Below are 16,901 nucleotides of genomic sequence, written 5' to 3' on the forward strand. Positions count from 1 at the left end.
ATAGAACATAGAACATAGAACACTACAGCACAAACAGGCCCTTCGGCCCACGAGTTGCGCCGATCACATCAACACCTACCAACCTACAGACCTATCTATAACCCTCAATCTCATTAAACCCCATATACTCATCCAGAAGTCTTTTAAAAGACCCCAGCGAGTTCGCCTCCACCACCACAGACGGCAGCCGATTCCATTCACTCACCACCCTCTGAGTGAAAAACTTACCCCTAACATCGCTTCTGAACTTCCCTCCCTGCACCTTAAATCTGTGTCCTCTCGTAGCAACCATTTCAACCCAGGGAAATAGCCTCTGAGAGTCCACCCTATCTATTCCTCTCAACATTTTGTAAACTTCTAACAGGTCGCCTCTCAACCTTCATCTCTCCAGGGAGAAGAGTCCCAGCTCCCTCAACCTAACTTCATAAGGCATGCCTCCCAGTCCAGGCAACATCCTTGTAAATCTCCTCTGTACCCTCTCAATATCTTCTACATCTTTCCTATAGTGAGGCGACCAGAACTGTGCACAATACTCTAAATGAGGCCTGACAAGGGTCTTATAAAGTTGCAGCATTACCTGACAAAAAAAAATTTGCAATTAAGTTCATGCATTTGAGTTGGTCATTCCAATGTAGGTTATATCTTCAACGTAGAACCATCAATAATAACACGAGAAAAGTTTATTTTGGAAAGGAAAATAATCACCAGAAGTGTTGGATAAATTGTCATTAAAAGTGTGAAAACAAATGAAGAGTTGAAGAGAAAAGTGGGAAAGATGGGATAAAAAGCATGAAAAAGTTGAAGTATTTCATTATATTTGAATCATTTTAAGTGTTTACTTTTGGCACAGCAAGTAGTTTCACAATACCAGGTTAAAGTCCAACAGGTTTATTTGGTAGTATGAGCTTTTGGAGCACTGCTCCTTCATCAGGTGAGTGCAGGATTTGTTTCATTAACAGGGCATATATAGACACAAACTCAATTACAAGATAATGGTTGGAATGCAAAAGGTAATCAAGTCTTTAAAGATACAGACAATGTGAGTGGAGGGAGAGTTAAGCACAGGTTAAAGAGATGTGTATTGTCTCAAGCCAGGACAGTTAGTAAGATTTTGCAAGCCCAGGCAAGTTGTGGGGGTTACAGATAGTGTGACATGAACCCAAGATCTCGGTTGAGGCCATCCTCATGTGTGCGGAACTTGGCTATCAGTCTCTGCTCGGCGATTCTGCGTTGTCGTGTGTTGTGAAGGCCGTCTTGGAGAATGCTTACCCGAAGATCAGAGGCTGAATGCCCATGACTGCTTAAGGGCAGTCATGGGCATTCAGCCTCTGAATGCCCAGGAAAGGAACCCTCCTGCCTGGTGATTATCAAGCAGTGTTCATTCATCCGTTGTGGTAGTGTCTGCATGGTGTCCCCAATCTACCATAGAATAGTGCAGAAACAGGCCATTTTGGCCCATTGAGTCTGCACTAACCACAATCCCACCCAGACCTTACCCTCATATCCCTACATATATACCCTCTAATCCCTCTAACCTACACATCTCAGAACACTAAGGGGCAATTCTAGCATGGCCAATCAACCTAACCTGCACATCTTTGGACTGTGGGAGGAAACCAGAGCACCCAGAGGAAACCCACGCAGTCACAGGGAGAACGTGCAAACTCCACACAGACAGTGACCCAGACCAGGAATCGAACCCAGGTCCCTGGAGCTGTGAAGCAGCAGTGCTAACTACTGTGCTACCGTACTGCCAAGGTCCCATGCCTCTGGACATCCATTTCTGCTGTGTATTAGGTAGACAACGTTTGCCAAGTCCCAACAGTAGGTACTGCTGGATGGTGTTCTCACGTGAGATAATGGCATCTGTGTCGATGATCCAGCACATCTTGCAGAGGTTGCTGTGGCAGGGTTGTGTGGTGTCGTGGTCACTGTTCTCCTGAAGGCTGGGTTGTTTGCTGTATACAATGGTCTGTCTGAGGTTGTGCGGTTGTTTGATGGAAAGTAGTGGGATTGTGCGAATGGCCTTGGCGTGATGTTCGTCTTCATCGGTGACATGTTGAAGGCTCTGGAGAATTTGTAGCTTCTCTGCTCCGGGAAAGGATGTCCCGAGGCATGGTACATTGGTGAGACCATGCAGACACAATGACAACAGGTGAATGGACACCACTCGACAATCACCAGGCAGGAGTGTTCCCTTCCTGTCGGCGAACACTTCAACAGTCAAGGCTATTCAGCCTTTGACCTTGGGGTAAGTGTTCTCCAAGGCAGCGTTCAAGACACATGACAATACAGAATTTCTGAGCAGAAACTGATAGCCAAGTTCCACACATGAGGATGGCTTCAACTTGGATCTTGCGTTCATGTCACACTATCTATAACCCCCACGACTTGCCTGGGCTTGCAAAATCTCACTAACTGTCCTGTCTGGAGACAATACACATTTCTTTAACCTGTGCTTAATCCTTTCTCCACTTGCATTGTTTGCAAATGTAAAGACTTGATTATCTGTTAAGACTCGCATTCAAACCATTATCTTGTAGTTGGGTTTGTGTCTATATATGCCCTGTTTGTGAAACAAATCCCTGCATTCACCTGATGAAGGGGCAGTGCTCCAAAAGCTCATGCTGCCAAATAAACCTGTTGAACTTTAATCTGGTGTTATGAGACTCCTTACTGTGCTTACCCCAGTCCAATGCTGGCATCTCCACATCGTATTTACTTTAATGTACAACTGAATATTATTACAGCATTGCAATAAAGTTCATCTGGAATGTCTTTTTTTTCCTGTAGCATTAGAGGTTGGCTCTGCATCAGGAAACTGGAAATTCCCATAACTTGCGACTAATTAGGGTTAATGAGGGTATTTTTCTTTTATTCTACAGTGGTTTACAGAGTCAAGTAACCTTTATTCTTTAGTACACATTACATGACAGATCTTTGTTTCTATATCCATTTGCTCTATCAGACTTAACGTTTTCAGTGTGGATGGGCAGAGAGATCTCAGTCTCTGTGTGCATAGATCCCTGAAAGTTGGCACTCAGGTTGATAGGGTTGTTAAGAAGGTAAAAGGTGTGTTAGCTTTTATTGGAAGAAAGATTGAGTTTCAGAGTCATAAGGTCATGTTGCAGTTGTACAAAACTCTGGTGTGGCCGCTCTTGGAGTATTGTGCGCAGTTCTAGTTGCCACATTATAGGAAGGATGTGCAAACATTGGAAAGGGTGCAGAGGAGATTTACCAGGGTGTTGTCTGGTATAGTGGGAAGGTCTTATGAGGAAAGGCCGAGGGACTTGAGGGTGTTTTCATTAGAAAGAAAGTTAAGAGGTGACCTAATAGAGGCATATATAATCAGAGGATTAGGCAGGGTGAACAGCGAAAGCTTTTTTTCCCCTCGGATGGAGATGGCTAACATAAGGAAACGTAGCTTTAAATTGAGGGGCGATAGATATAGGACAGATTTCAGAGATAGGTTCTTTACTCAGAGAGTAGTAAGGGCTTGGAATGCCCTGCCTGCAACAGTAGTGGACTCACCAACATTAAGGACATTAAGGTCATTGGATAAACATGTGGATGATATTTGAATAGTGTAGTTTAGATGGGCTTTAGATTGGTTTCATAGGTTGGCGTAACATCAAAGGCCCAAGGGTCTGTACTGGGCTGTAATGTTCTATGTTCTATGTACCCTTACTGATTGAGTTTGGGAAAGAAAGGTGGTGAAGAGTTAACACAGAAAATGTGATCACCTTTCCTCTCTTTTTAATGACAGTGATTACTTAAATATCTGAGTTGCAGAGGGATCCGAGTGTCCTAGTACACGAGTATATAGAAACAACAATTAGAAAAATGAATAGAATGCTATCTCTTATTGTAAGGGGAATTGATTATAAAAGTAAGGAGGTAATACTTCAGCTCTACTGGACATTGCTGAGGCTATATCTGGAGTTTTGAGTACAGTACTCTTTATCTGAGGACTGATGTAAATGCATGAGAAGCAATTCAGACAAGGCTTACTAGACTAATACTAATGTGTGGATTGCCCTATGAAAAAAGGTTGGACAGGTTAAATTTATATCAAATAGAGTTTGGAAGAGCTGACATGGAGAGGATGCTTCTTCTTGTTGGGAGAATCCAAAACGAAGGGTTACTTTAAAAATAAGGGGTCATTCATTTAAAACAGATGAGAAGATTCTTTCACCCGAGTTGCAAGTGTCTGGAACTCACTTCCTCAAAACATAGGAACATAAAAATAGGAGAAGGCGGCCATTTAGCACTTTGAGCCTGCTCTATCATTCATTATGATCATGGCTGATCATCCAACTCAATAGCCTGATCCCACCTTCTCCCCATATCCTTTGATCCCCTTTGCCCCAGGAGCTATGGTGAACTCCTTGAAAACATACAGGGGGCGATTCTCCCAAAAAAAGCTCTAAGCACTGAGTTTGTGGGAAAACTGGTGTACGTCATGATTGTTTTTTCAGTGGGGGTTCAAACTCGAATCTCCTACACTCTACAATGCAGAGGCCATGATCGTGAATATCATTAAAAGCTTGGGCGGGGGGGGGGGCCTATTCAAGTTGGAGTCTGATAGTTCCAGGGCTTCTGCACATGTGCAGTGGCTTGAACTGTCAGACTGCAGTTTGCTGGCCAGCTCAAACACTGGCTAGCCCGGGATCCTTGCAGTGCTGCCCCTCCCATGGCCTGATTGCGGCTCCCAGGACCATTCCCAGGTCAGCCCCAACACCACCCCGCTACCCCACTGTCCCCGTTCCCCTACACCCCCCCACCCCTGTCCAAGAGTGTCCCGATGTTCAGTAACCCCCCCATTCCAGAATGGTGACCCTCCCCCGGCAGACCTCTCCCGCTGAACCCACATCTGATTGATCCCTATACAGAGTGGCAGCAAAACCCCCCACCCCCAAGATTGTCCCTAAGCCCTACCCCTCTAAGCCCCACACCCTTGACACTGCCCTATGCCAAGTGGGCAGTGCCAAGGTGGCCCCTGGGCATGGGCACTTTGCCCCTTGGGCAGTACCAGGGGGCACAGGCTGGCACTGCCAGGGTGCCCATGCCCAGGAGGGCACCACCCCCACCACTCGACCCCCTGGGGGACCCCAATTGCCTCCCCTTCACTCTAGCAGGGTCTCCCACTAGTTCCCCGATAGTGGGGAGCTACTCTAAACTCCAGAGTGAAACTGCCCTGGCAGGGTGGGAGATGCTATCGGGCCTGGAGACTTCAGTTCCGGGCCTGATAATAACATTCAAATAAGATTAAAATTACTTACTTGCTGTTCCAGCCAGTTTCCAGTGTAGTCCTGACTGCGCTGAATATCCATTTGCATCAGGAATGCGAATCCCACAAATTAACGTATGCACAATTCTCCCAGCCCAACCCATCAAACAACTAGCAGGTCAGAATTGGAGAATTGCAGCCACAATGTTTTGGCCTTAATTGCTTTCTGTGGTAGCAAATTCCACTGGCTTTGGGTGAAGAAATTTACTCTCATTTCAATCCTAAAAGATTTCTCATATTCTTAGACTATGACTCCAGGTTCTGGATATCCCACCATTGGGAACATCCTTTCTTGGATTTAACCATCTTGTCCTTTTAGGATTTTCTAGGTTTCTATGAGATCCCCCCTCATTCTTCTAAACTTCAGCGAATATAATTCTAACCAAATCAATCTGTCCTCCTGTAACTCTTGCAATCCCAGGAATTGGTCTGGTAAACTTCCTCTGCTCTCCCTATATACAGCAAGAACATCCTTCCTCAGATAATGCGACCAAAACTGCACACAATATTCTAGGTCCAACCTCACCAAGGCCCTGTATAATTGCAGCAAGACATCCCTGCTCCTGTACTCAAATCCTCCCACTGTTAAAGCCAACATACCATCTGCCTTCTTTACCACCTACTGCATCTGCATGGTTATCTTCGGTGACTCGTGGATGAGGAGACCCAGGTTTCGTTGCACGTTCCCCTTCTTAATTTGTAGCTGGATAACAATCTGCCTTCCTATTTTTGCTACCAAAATGAATAATCTCACATTTATCCACATTTTACTGCATCTGCCATGCATTTGCCCACTCACTCAGCTTAACCAATTCACACTGAAACATCTCTACATCCTCCTCACAGCTCACCCTCCCATCCAGCTTTGTGTCATCTACAGCTTTGGAGATATTACATTTAGTTCCCTCATTTAATTCATGAATATATATTGTGATCCCCACACCAATCCCTGCTGTGCCCCACTAGTCACTGCTTGCCATTTTGAAAACAATTATTTTCTTCCTATTGTTTCCTGTCTGCCAGCCAGTTTTCTATCCATCTCAATACATACCCCCAATCCCATTTACGTGCTAATCTCTAATGTAGAACTTTATCAAAAGGTTTCTAAAATCCAAATAAACCATATCCACCTGCTTTGCCTCATCAAATCTACTAGTTACATCCTTGAAGAATTCCAGTAGATCCGTCAAGCACAATTTCCTTTTTGTAAATCCATCCGGTTCTATCACTGTTTACCAAGTGATCTGGGATAAAATCTTTGATAATTGACTCTGGAATTTTCTCCACTATTGACGTCAGGCTAACTGGTCAGTAATTCGCTGTTTCTCTCTACCTCTTGAACAGGTCATCTCTTCCCCAGCAAAGATCCCAATCACCCAAAAATCTAAATCCTTGCCCCTTGCACCAGCTCTCAAGCCACGCATTCATCTGCCTAATCTTCTCATTCCTATTGTCACTAACACATGGCACCGGTAGTGGTCCAGAAATTATTACCTTCGGTGTCCTGCACTTGAGCCTAACTCTCTATATTCACACTTCAGGATCTCATCCCTTTTCCTACCTATGTCATTGGAACCAATATGTACAACCACCTCTGGCTGCTCACCCTCCCCCTGAAGAATGTCCTGCAATTTCCCAGAGATGTCATTGACTATGCATGGGCTAGATTCACAATTTTTTTGTCTTGCAATGATGAGAATTGATATCTACACAGGTTACAAGCAAAAAGTGAAGCGGGAGAATCCATCAAAGAAAGTTGTGCAATGTTGGCCTGAGGAATTGGATGATTTCCTCCAGGGCTGCTTGGAGTCAATGGACTTCCAGTATTTAAAAACTCTGAGACCAGCCTGATTGAGTACAGTAACTGAATGCATTAGTAAGTGTGTAAAAGATTGTGTGCCAAAGAAGCAAATCCATGTGTTCCCCAACCAGAAACCATTGATGAACAGGGCTACCCACCGCTTGCTGAAGTCTAGGTCTGAGGCGTTCAAGTCAGGTGATAGCCACGGGGACCAAATTCGCACCTCAATATGCCAACATCTTCATGCACAGGTTCGAACAAGACTTCTTCACCGCACAAGATCTTCAACGTATGCCATACACTAGATACATCGGTGATATTTTCTTTCTTTGAACTCATGGTGAGCAATCATGGAAACAACTATGACAACATCAACAAGTTTCATCCCACCATCAGACACACCATGGACTACTCTTTGGAATCGGTTGCATTCTTGGACACACGCATGGTGTCTAAGGATGGTCACCTCAGAACTTCACTGTACCGCAAGCCCACAGATAACCTCACGATGCTCCACTTCTCCAACTTCCATCCTGAACATGTTAAAGAAGCCATCCCCTACAGACAAGCCCTCCGTATACGTAGGACCTGCTCAGATGAGGAAGAACGCAACAGACATCTCCAGATGCTAAAAGATGCTCTCATAAGTACAGGATACAGCGCTTGACTCATTGATCGACAGTTCTGATGTGCCACAGCAAAAAACCACACTGACATGCTCAGAAGACAAACACAGGACAGGGTGGACAGAGTACCCTTCGTTGTCCAGTACTTCCCTGGAGTGGAGAAGCTACGACATCTTCTCCGGAGCCCTCAAAATGTCATTGAAGACGACAAACATCTCTTCCGGGCCATCCCCATACTCCCACTTCTTGCCTTTAAACAACACACAACCTCAAACAGACCATTGTATACAGCAAACTACCCAGCCTTTACTGAGTTCACTGCCTGTAGGTTCTGTAGGCTCATCTACACAGGCAACTTAATTTCTGCATTAAATCTTGCTACAGTGAAGTGCCTTGCGTCATTTTGCTGCTTTTAATATAAATGCAAACCATCATTTACTTTTTAACTGATAACCCTCACAGACAGGACAATGGTTACTCTGTTGCCTCAAAAGCAAAAAGTCTGACAACACCAGGTTTCAGTCCAACCGATATCGGTTGGACTGAAACCTGGTGTTGTCAGACTTTTTACTGTGTTTACCCCAGTCCAACGCCAGCATACCCACATCATGACTACTATCGACACCTCATAGCACCAGGGACGCGGATTCAACACCAGCCTTGGGTGACTGTCTGTGCTGAGTTTACATGTTCTTCCCATGTCTGCATGGGTTTCCTCCAGGTGCTCTAGTTTCCTCCACAGTCCAAAAGATGTGCAGGTTAAGTGGATTGGCTATGCTATATTGCCCCTTACTGTTCAAACATGTGTATGTTAGGGGGATTAGTAAGGTAAACGTGTGGGGTTATGGGGTAGGCCTGGGAAAGATGCTGTTTCAGAGAGGTAGTGCAGACTTGATGGGTCAAATGGCCTCTTTCTGCACTGTAGGGATTCTATAATTTGAGCTCTTATCCTTAGTTTATCTAACCTTCTGCAATTAATCACAGATATATTTGCTTCCTTCACCAGCAGCACTATGGAAGCCACATGCTATCCTTTTTTAATCTTTGGTTTGATTTATTATTGTCACATGTATTAATATACAGTGAAAAATATTGTTTCTTGTGCGCTATACAGACAACACATGCCGTTCATAGAGAAGGAAATGAGAGAGTGTAGAATGTAATGTCACATTTGGGTATGGACTTTGCTGCAAAAGCTGACATCTATTAACCATCCCTAATTTCCTTCGAGAAGTTGGCACAACAGATTATTTGGGAGAAATTTGGAGATGATGTTCCCATGCAATTGCTGTCCTAGTTCTTCAAGATCATGGATTGAGAGGTGCTGCTGAAGAAACCTTGACAACAAGTTGGTTATGCACAAGTATGGTACAGCAGATATGGTAAGAAGTCTCCCAGCACCAGGTTAAAGTCCAACAGGTTTATTTGGTAGCTGGTTCCGAGAATTCCCACATACCTTATGAAGGGGCAGTGCTCCAAAAGTTAGTGGTGTTTGCTACCAAATAAACCTGTTGGACTTTAACCTGGCGATGTGAGACTTCTTACTGTGTTTACCCCAGTCCAACACTGGCATCATAACAGTAGATATGGACATTGAGGCTGGTGAATAGGTACAATTAAATAAGTACGTGATAAAAGCTCTAAGATGTCAGGAGAATCACTTCGGCCAATAAAATTCTGTCCTCTCAGCTGAACCAACATAAACATTTCCTATGGGGTTAAACTCAATTGCACGTACAACTTCAACAATGATATTTATCGGGAGATTTTTGCTTGGTTTTGAAGGAAAACTATGACAGCACCTCCTAAACCCAGGACCCCTACCAAAAACAAGGGTAAAGGCAGATGATATTGGAAAGCATATCAGCTCCAAGTTTCTCTTCAAGTCACACACCTTGCTAGGTTTTATCATTGTTTGTCCAAAATCCTCAATCTTCTTATCCAGTTGTATGAGTACCTCGCCAAGATCAATAAACTTTCTGGTTCTGGATCCAGCCAAAAACATCTCCAATAATTCAAACACAGTTTGTGAGAACTGGTTGCTTAAGGAAAATTTCTATACCAAATGGAAGACTAATTGACATTAAAAGTCTATATCCATATTCGACATTCATAAATACAAAGTATGTAAAGTAAGAGCAGAATTGTAGAGCTAATGAGTTATTTTTCCCAAGGCAGCAAGCTCAGAATAGTATAAATTCTGGTAGCTGATACTGTTAATGCTGTTTTCCTCATTTTTAATAGAAACATGAAACCAACAGCAGAAATTGAAAAATCTAAAATGGATTCAATTATGAAAAATATACAAAACCACAAGCAGACAGAAAACAAAAGAAAATAGTAGAAAAACAGACTAAACTATTCTAAGCTACAGGAAAAATTAAACAGGGTACTGGAACAAAACATGACTAGAAATGAAAGAACGGCACTCAACAAATAACCGGTGAAGGTATACAAATCATCTTAAAAAGATATAGGGAATTCAGAACAAAAATATATAGAAACAAAATGTGATATATAAACTTTCCAATCTATATTTGTCAGATCTGCTGCAAAATAATCAAAGTTTAAAACACTACAGGTATAACCAAGGCAGCACAGTGGTTATCACTGCTGCCTTACAGCGTCAGGGACCTGGGTTCAATTCCTGGCTTGGGTCAGTGTCTGTGTGGAGTTTGCATGTTCTCCGTGTCTGTTTGGGTTTCCTTCAGGTGCTGCAGTTTTCTCCACAGTCCAAAGATGTGCAGGTTAGGTGGATTAGCCATGGTAAACTGCCCCTTAGTGTCAGGGGGGGCTTGATAGGGTAAATGCATGAGGTTATGGGGAGGGGGCCTGGGCAGCATTTTGGTCAGTGCAGACTTGATGGGCTGAATGGTCTCCTTTTGCACTGTAGGGATTCTATGATTTACCAAGCCATTGGTATCTGCAAAAAATATAGTAAGGCAATTTCACCACATCAATTGTACATAAAGTAGAAAAGCAAACAAAAAAATGGCTGAAGACTAGAATCAGCAGGTGGTTTCTGCGGCGAGGATTGGAATCGGCAAGCTGTTTCTATGGTGAAGATTAGAATCAGATGATGGTTTCTGCAGAGAATATTGAAATCAGAAATTGATTTTTCTGATGAAGGCTGAAATCTGGAGTGATTTTTGTGGTGAAGATTGCAATCAGGGTATGATTTTTGTGGTGAAGATTGCAATCAGGAAGTGATTTTTTGTGGTGATGACAGCAAAAGGGAAGTGATTTTTGTGGTGAAGATTAATATAATTAGATAATGTCTGCAGTAAAAACATAAAACTACAGATGAATGCTGTGATGAAGATTGCAATCGAAAGCTAACCCTTATCAACACCACTGTAGAGCTTCCTCCATCTGAAAAACAATTGTTCACAATTGTTGCCTCCATCTCTGGCAACATGGATGCAAAATTAATTGGCAATGTGCCTTTTATTCCATGGACTTTAACTTCATTGACACACCTCTTATGTGGCGCTTTGTTAAATGCTTTTTCGAAGTCCATGTACAATACCATCAAACTTTCTTGTTACCTCATCAAAAATTAAATTAAATTAGTTAAACACAACTTTCCCCAAACAAATCCTTGTGGTTTCCCTTAATTAAATCGATAGTTGCAGTTAATTTTGTCCCGGGTTATTATTTCTGGAAGTTTTCCTATCACCCAGGTTATACTGACCTGCTTGTAGTTTCTGGATTTATCCTTGCATTCTTAACACTTATAATTCTTCAGTCTTCTAACACTGCCCTTGTATCTAAAGTGGATATGAAGATTATGGCTAGTGTCTCCTTTAATAACTTTAAGAATTGGTTCCATTTTGAATGAACCTAATTTATGTTAAGCTGATCTTTCTCTACCTCCAAGCTATGATAGTAACACTGCATCCTGTACCCTCTCCTTTCCTTTTGTGTGTACACTATGCTTTGTCTGTATAGCATGCAAGAAATAATATTTTTCATTTATACTAATACACATGACTATAGTAAATCAAATCAAAACTAGCTAACTTATAAAACAATGGTTTATCACAACTATTTACAGAGTGCTTTATGCAGTCTTTCCAAACTCAGCTCTGGGCTCCAACTGAAGGGAGCAAAAGGCAACACATCCCAAGGAATCCCCAACTCTGTCCCTGACTGGACTAGCAGGTCACATGACTCCATCCTCAGAACATACTTTAACAGGTAAATGCAAATTACTGCGGATACTGGAATCTCAGCAGATGGGTATAGAAAATGGTGGAAAATCTCAGCAGATGGGTACATCTGGGCAATTGGGATTAACATAGGGGCTTTTAAAAAAAGGGTGGCACAGACAAGTTGGGCCGAAGGGCCTGTTTCCATGCTGTAAACCTCTAAGACTCTATTACTCTCTGACTCTATGATTCTAGGTCTGGCAGCATCTGTGGAGAGAGAATAGAGCCAAGGTTTCAAGTCTGGATGACCCTTTGTCAGAGCTGAAAAGGGGGTAACTGCTTAACAAGGCTAGCTTCTGCATCCCTCCCCTTTTAAGTCCCTTATTACATGTCAAAGTAACTAAATTACAAATTACAAAACAATAACGACAATGAACATTTTTACACTAGTCTATCAATAACTCCGTCCATCCGGTGACCTTTAAGGACCTAGTCCTTTTAAGGGACCTTAAGGAATATGAAGAGGTGACAAAATTTCAAAGCCGGTAATAAAAATGTGACAGAACACAAACATACATGCAAAAAGGAGTGCAAACCTATTCTGACAAAAACATATTTGTTGCCAGAACTGAATAACTTCAACATACTGCAATACTACATTTTTCAGTGGGCTGTAATTTCCACTTGCAAGCCATAGTAGATAGTCAATACTGATGCCATCATAAATAGTACTGACAAATGTTTTTAACACTTTCCTTTATGATCATTGGAGAAATAAGGTACACAAAAAATATCCATCTTGGATGATACTCCAATACAATACTGGGGGAATATTAAATATTCTGGACCTGACATTGCTGAAATTGAGTGGCAGAATTCGTTTGGCGGGGGGGGAGGCAGCTTACCATTTTCCTTGGCGTCCAACTGCCCAATTTCTACTCCAGGTTAAAAACCTGGTTTATATATGTTCACATTCCCTTAATTTTGTGTGTCATTCTCTTGTTGCAAAAATATAAGAAAACATAGGAACATTCAAATTAGGAGCAGGAATAAGCCATTCAGCCTGCTCCACCATTAAATAAGATCTTGGTTAATCTGGTTGTGGCCTCAACTCCACATTTTCGTCTCCCTACGATAATGTTAGGCTCTTGACTAATAAGGGAATCAATCATTTAGATTAAAAATATTAAGTAATCCTGCCTCTGCCTCTTTCTGGAGAAGAGAGATCCAAAGACTCATGGTCCTCTGAGGCAAAACGTTTCTTCTCTTTTCGGAATTAAATGGGAGATCCCTTATTTTTGAACTATGTCCCCAAGTTCTACTCACTCTTACAAGGAGAAACATTCTTTCACCATCTATCCTGTTAAGTCCCTCAGGGTCTTATATGTTTCTATAAGATTACCGTTCTTTCTTCTACAGGACCAATCTGTCTAACCTTTCTTCACAACATCCATCCTCCACAATCCTGAATACTAGTCAAGTAAACCTTTTCTGAGTGGCTTCTTTTTTTTATATTCAATAAATTTACTTTTAATTTACTCCCCATGCAGGGCCTGTTTCTGCGTTATACTTTTCTTTGTTCCTCGCTATTAACCAGCCTGCCAAACTTTGTGTCATCCGCAAACTTACTCATCATCACCCCCACATTCTAATTGATATCGTTCATATTTATCACAAACAATAAGGGAGCTAACACTGTGGTTTGCCACTGGACACTGACCTTCAGCCGTCTACCACCACCTTTGTCTCCCAGCACTCAGCCAGTTTGGATCCACATTACAAAGTTACCCTAGAATCTATGTGCTTTTTTTTTTAAAATCAGTTTCCCATGTGGGATTGTATCGAAAGCTTTGCTGAAATCCACAGAAACTATGTCAACTGCACTACCCTCACTCACAGACTCGATCACCTCCTTGAAAAATTCAGTCAAATTCATGAGGCATGATCTCCATCTGACAAAGCCACACAAATCCCTGATCAAACCCTTTTGTCTCCAAGTGTAGATTAATTTTCTCCTTCAGAATTTTTTTTTCAGTAGTTTCCTTATCACTGATGTGACACTCACTGGTCTGTAATTCCCTGGTTTATCTCTAGCACCCATCTTGAAAAGTGGATCCACAATAGCTGTCCTCCAATCCTTTGACACCTCCCCTGTGGCCAGAGAGGAATTAAAAATTTGGGTCAGAGCCCCTGTAATTTCCTCCCTTACCTCATGCAGCAGTCTGAGATACAGCTCGGGGTTTTTTCCACTTTTAAGCCTACCACAACTTCCAATACCTCCTCCCAATGTCAAACTTTGAGAACCTCATAGTCCCTCTCCCTGAACACTGTACCTACATCCTCCTTCTCCCAAGTGAAGACAGATCTGAAGTACTTGTTTAATGTCCTCCAAAGTCCTCTGGCTCCACATACAGATTGCCCTTGTGGTCCCTATTCTTTCCTTGGTTATCCTCTTTCCATTAATATACTAAAAGAATATCTTGGGATCCTCTCCAATCCTAACAAACAGTGCTTTTTCCTGCTCTCTCTTTGTTTTCCTGATTGCTTTCTTAAGTTCCCCCTGCACTTTCTATATTCTGCTAAGGTCTCTGCTGTTTACACCGACTACGCTATTTGTGGTCTCACCAATGCTCTGTACAACTGCAGCAACGCATTCCTACTTTCATATTCCATTCCCCATGCAATAAACAACAACATTGTATTTGCTTGCCAAATCACTTGCTTTACCTAAACTAACTTCTTGTGATTGCTTCCCCCCACTCATTTAACCTATCTATATCCCATTTTAGACTCATGTCCACTTCACAACTTATTCTCCTACCCAACTTTGTGTCATCAGGAAATTTAGTCATCATACGTTTATTCCCTTCAGCCAAGTCATTAAAATAAATTCACCACCAATTCGAGGCCCTAGCACTCATCCCTGTAGTACTCCAAACATCATTTCTTGCCAACCTGAAATTACACATTTATACCCACTTTCAGGTTCCTGTTAACTATCAAAACTAGTAGGTTGCCCACAATAGAATGAACTCTCCTTTTGCTCTTTTTATGTGACAACTTGTCAAATGCTTTCTGTAAATCTAAGTATAGCACATCCACAGATTCCCCTTTATCCATCTTGATTGTTACTTTGTCAAAAGAACTCCAATAAATTAGACAAATACTATTTTCCATATAAATTTCCCCGCTTTAATCTCATCAAGGATAGATTTCAGCAATTTCACTGAGATAACATAAAAAATGGGAGCAGGCCTGTGGCTGTAATTCAACTTTCCTGCCTGTGCGTTCAAATCACCTGATTCCCCTGCAGATCACAAATCTGTCAACTTCAGCCTTGAATATATTCAATGATTATTGCTTTCTGAGGTGCAGAAATAAAAAAAAATTAACAATCCCTCTCAGAGAAGAAATTCTTCCTTAACTCGGTTTCAAAATAAGGTGTCTCTCATTTGAGACAGTGTCCACTAATTTTGATTCCTCAACACGAAACAGTCTCAGTAGCTATGCTATTCAACCCCCTCAAAACCTTGTATTTCAAAAGATTGCCTTATATTTCTGAGTAGATGCAACCTGCTCAACCTTTTCTCAAAACACTTCATCCGAGGAATCATTCTAGATTACCTTCTTTGAGTTGTCTGTAGTGTAAGTATATTCTCTTTAAGTATAGAGGCCAAAACTGAATGCAGTACACAAGGTGTGGTCTCACTAACGTCCTATACAATTGAAGGGTGTTGCCTTCCATGAACTGTCCTTGCTCACTGGTGTTCGGTGCTTTTAATTTTTAAAAAATTCATTTATGGAATGTGGGCTTCACTAACTGAGTCAGTTTTTATTGTCCCTGATGGTACAAGGTGGTGGTAGTGAGCTGCCTTATGGAACCATTGCAGTCCACAGTGCTGTTAAGAAGGAAGTTGCAGGATTTTGACTCAGTGACAGTGAACGAACGGCGATATATTCCCAAGTCAGGATGATGAGTGGCACAGTGGGGAACTTCCAAGTGATGGTGTTCCTATGTGTTTGTTGTCCTTCTAACTGACTGTGGGTTTGGAAGGTGCTGGTAAGGAGGCTTGGTGGATTCCTGGCGTGCATCTTATAGATGGTACACATTGCTACTACTGTGTGTTAGTGGCAGAGTGAGTGGCTGTTTGTGGATGGGGTGCAAATCAAGTGGCTGTTTTATCCTGGATAGTGCTAAGCTTCTTGAGCAATGTCGCAGTTGCAATAGTCCAGGCAAAGGGAGAGTATCCCACCATACTCTTGACTTATGGCTTATAAATTGTGGACTGACTTTGGGCGTTACTTGCCACAGGATTCCTAGCGTCTGACCTGCTCTTGGAGTCACAGCATTTATACGGCTATTCCAGTTAGTTCCTGGTCAGAGATAATCCCCCAGGATGTTGATAGTAGGGGATTCAGCGATGGTAATGCCATTGAACATCAAGGAGCGATGGTTAAATTCTCTTTGTTGGAGATGATTATTACTTTGCACTTGTGTGACACGAATATTACTTCCTTTTGGGCAAGAGTGCTTCATTCTTTACACTGATTACAAGCTCGGGACCTGCTTCAAAGCATCTGCTGTGTGACACTTTAGACACCAATTAAAAGCATTGAGATGACTAGACCCCCGATTCCCCTTTCCTTCTTTAGAATTGCATGGTCACTATTGCACACTTCTCACAATGGCAACCCACTCAGGGCAGGACATTGCCATATGGAGAATTGCTGATAGAAATTTGAAGCTTAGTTTGTTATCTTTCCATCTCAATATTTCCTAATATCCTTTCTTTGTTCTATTTTTTCCTTTCAATGCCTTCCTCCACTCCATGCCTACTTTGTGTTACTGATATGCCTACAGCAAATTGAACTAGATGCTATATAGAAGTCATACATCGTGTGACAATAAATATACAGTCACTTAATTAGATTTAAGAAAATTTGCTGAGTCTTTTCATAAACTCAGCTGTAACTAAATATTATACTCTTCATGCTGAACAAACTATATAAAATGATTATTTTAAATGTGTACA

Source organism: Carcharhinus amblyrhynchos, chromosome 1, assembly GCF_965287045.1.
Source record: "Carcharhinus amblyrhynchos chromosome 1, sCarAmb.v2.hapA, whole genome shotgun sequence".
Lineage (NCBI taxonomy): Eukaryota > Metazoa > Chordata > Chondrichthyes > Carcharhiniformes > Carcharhinidae > Carcharhinus > Carcharhinus amblyrhynchos.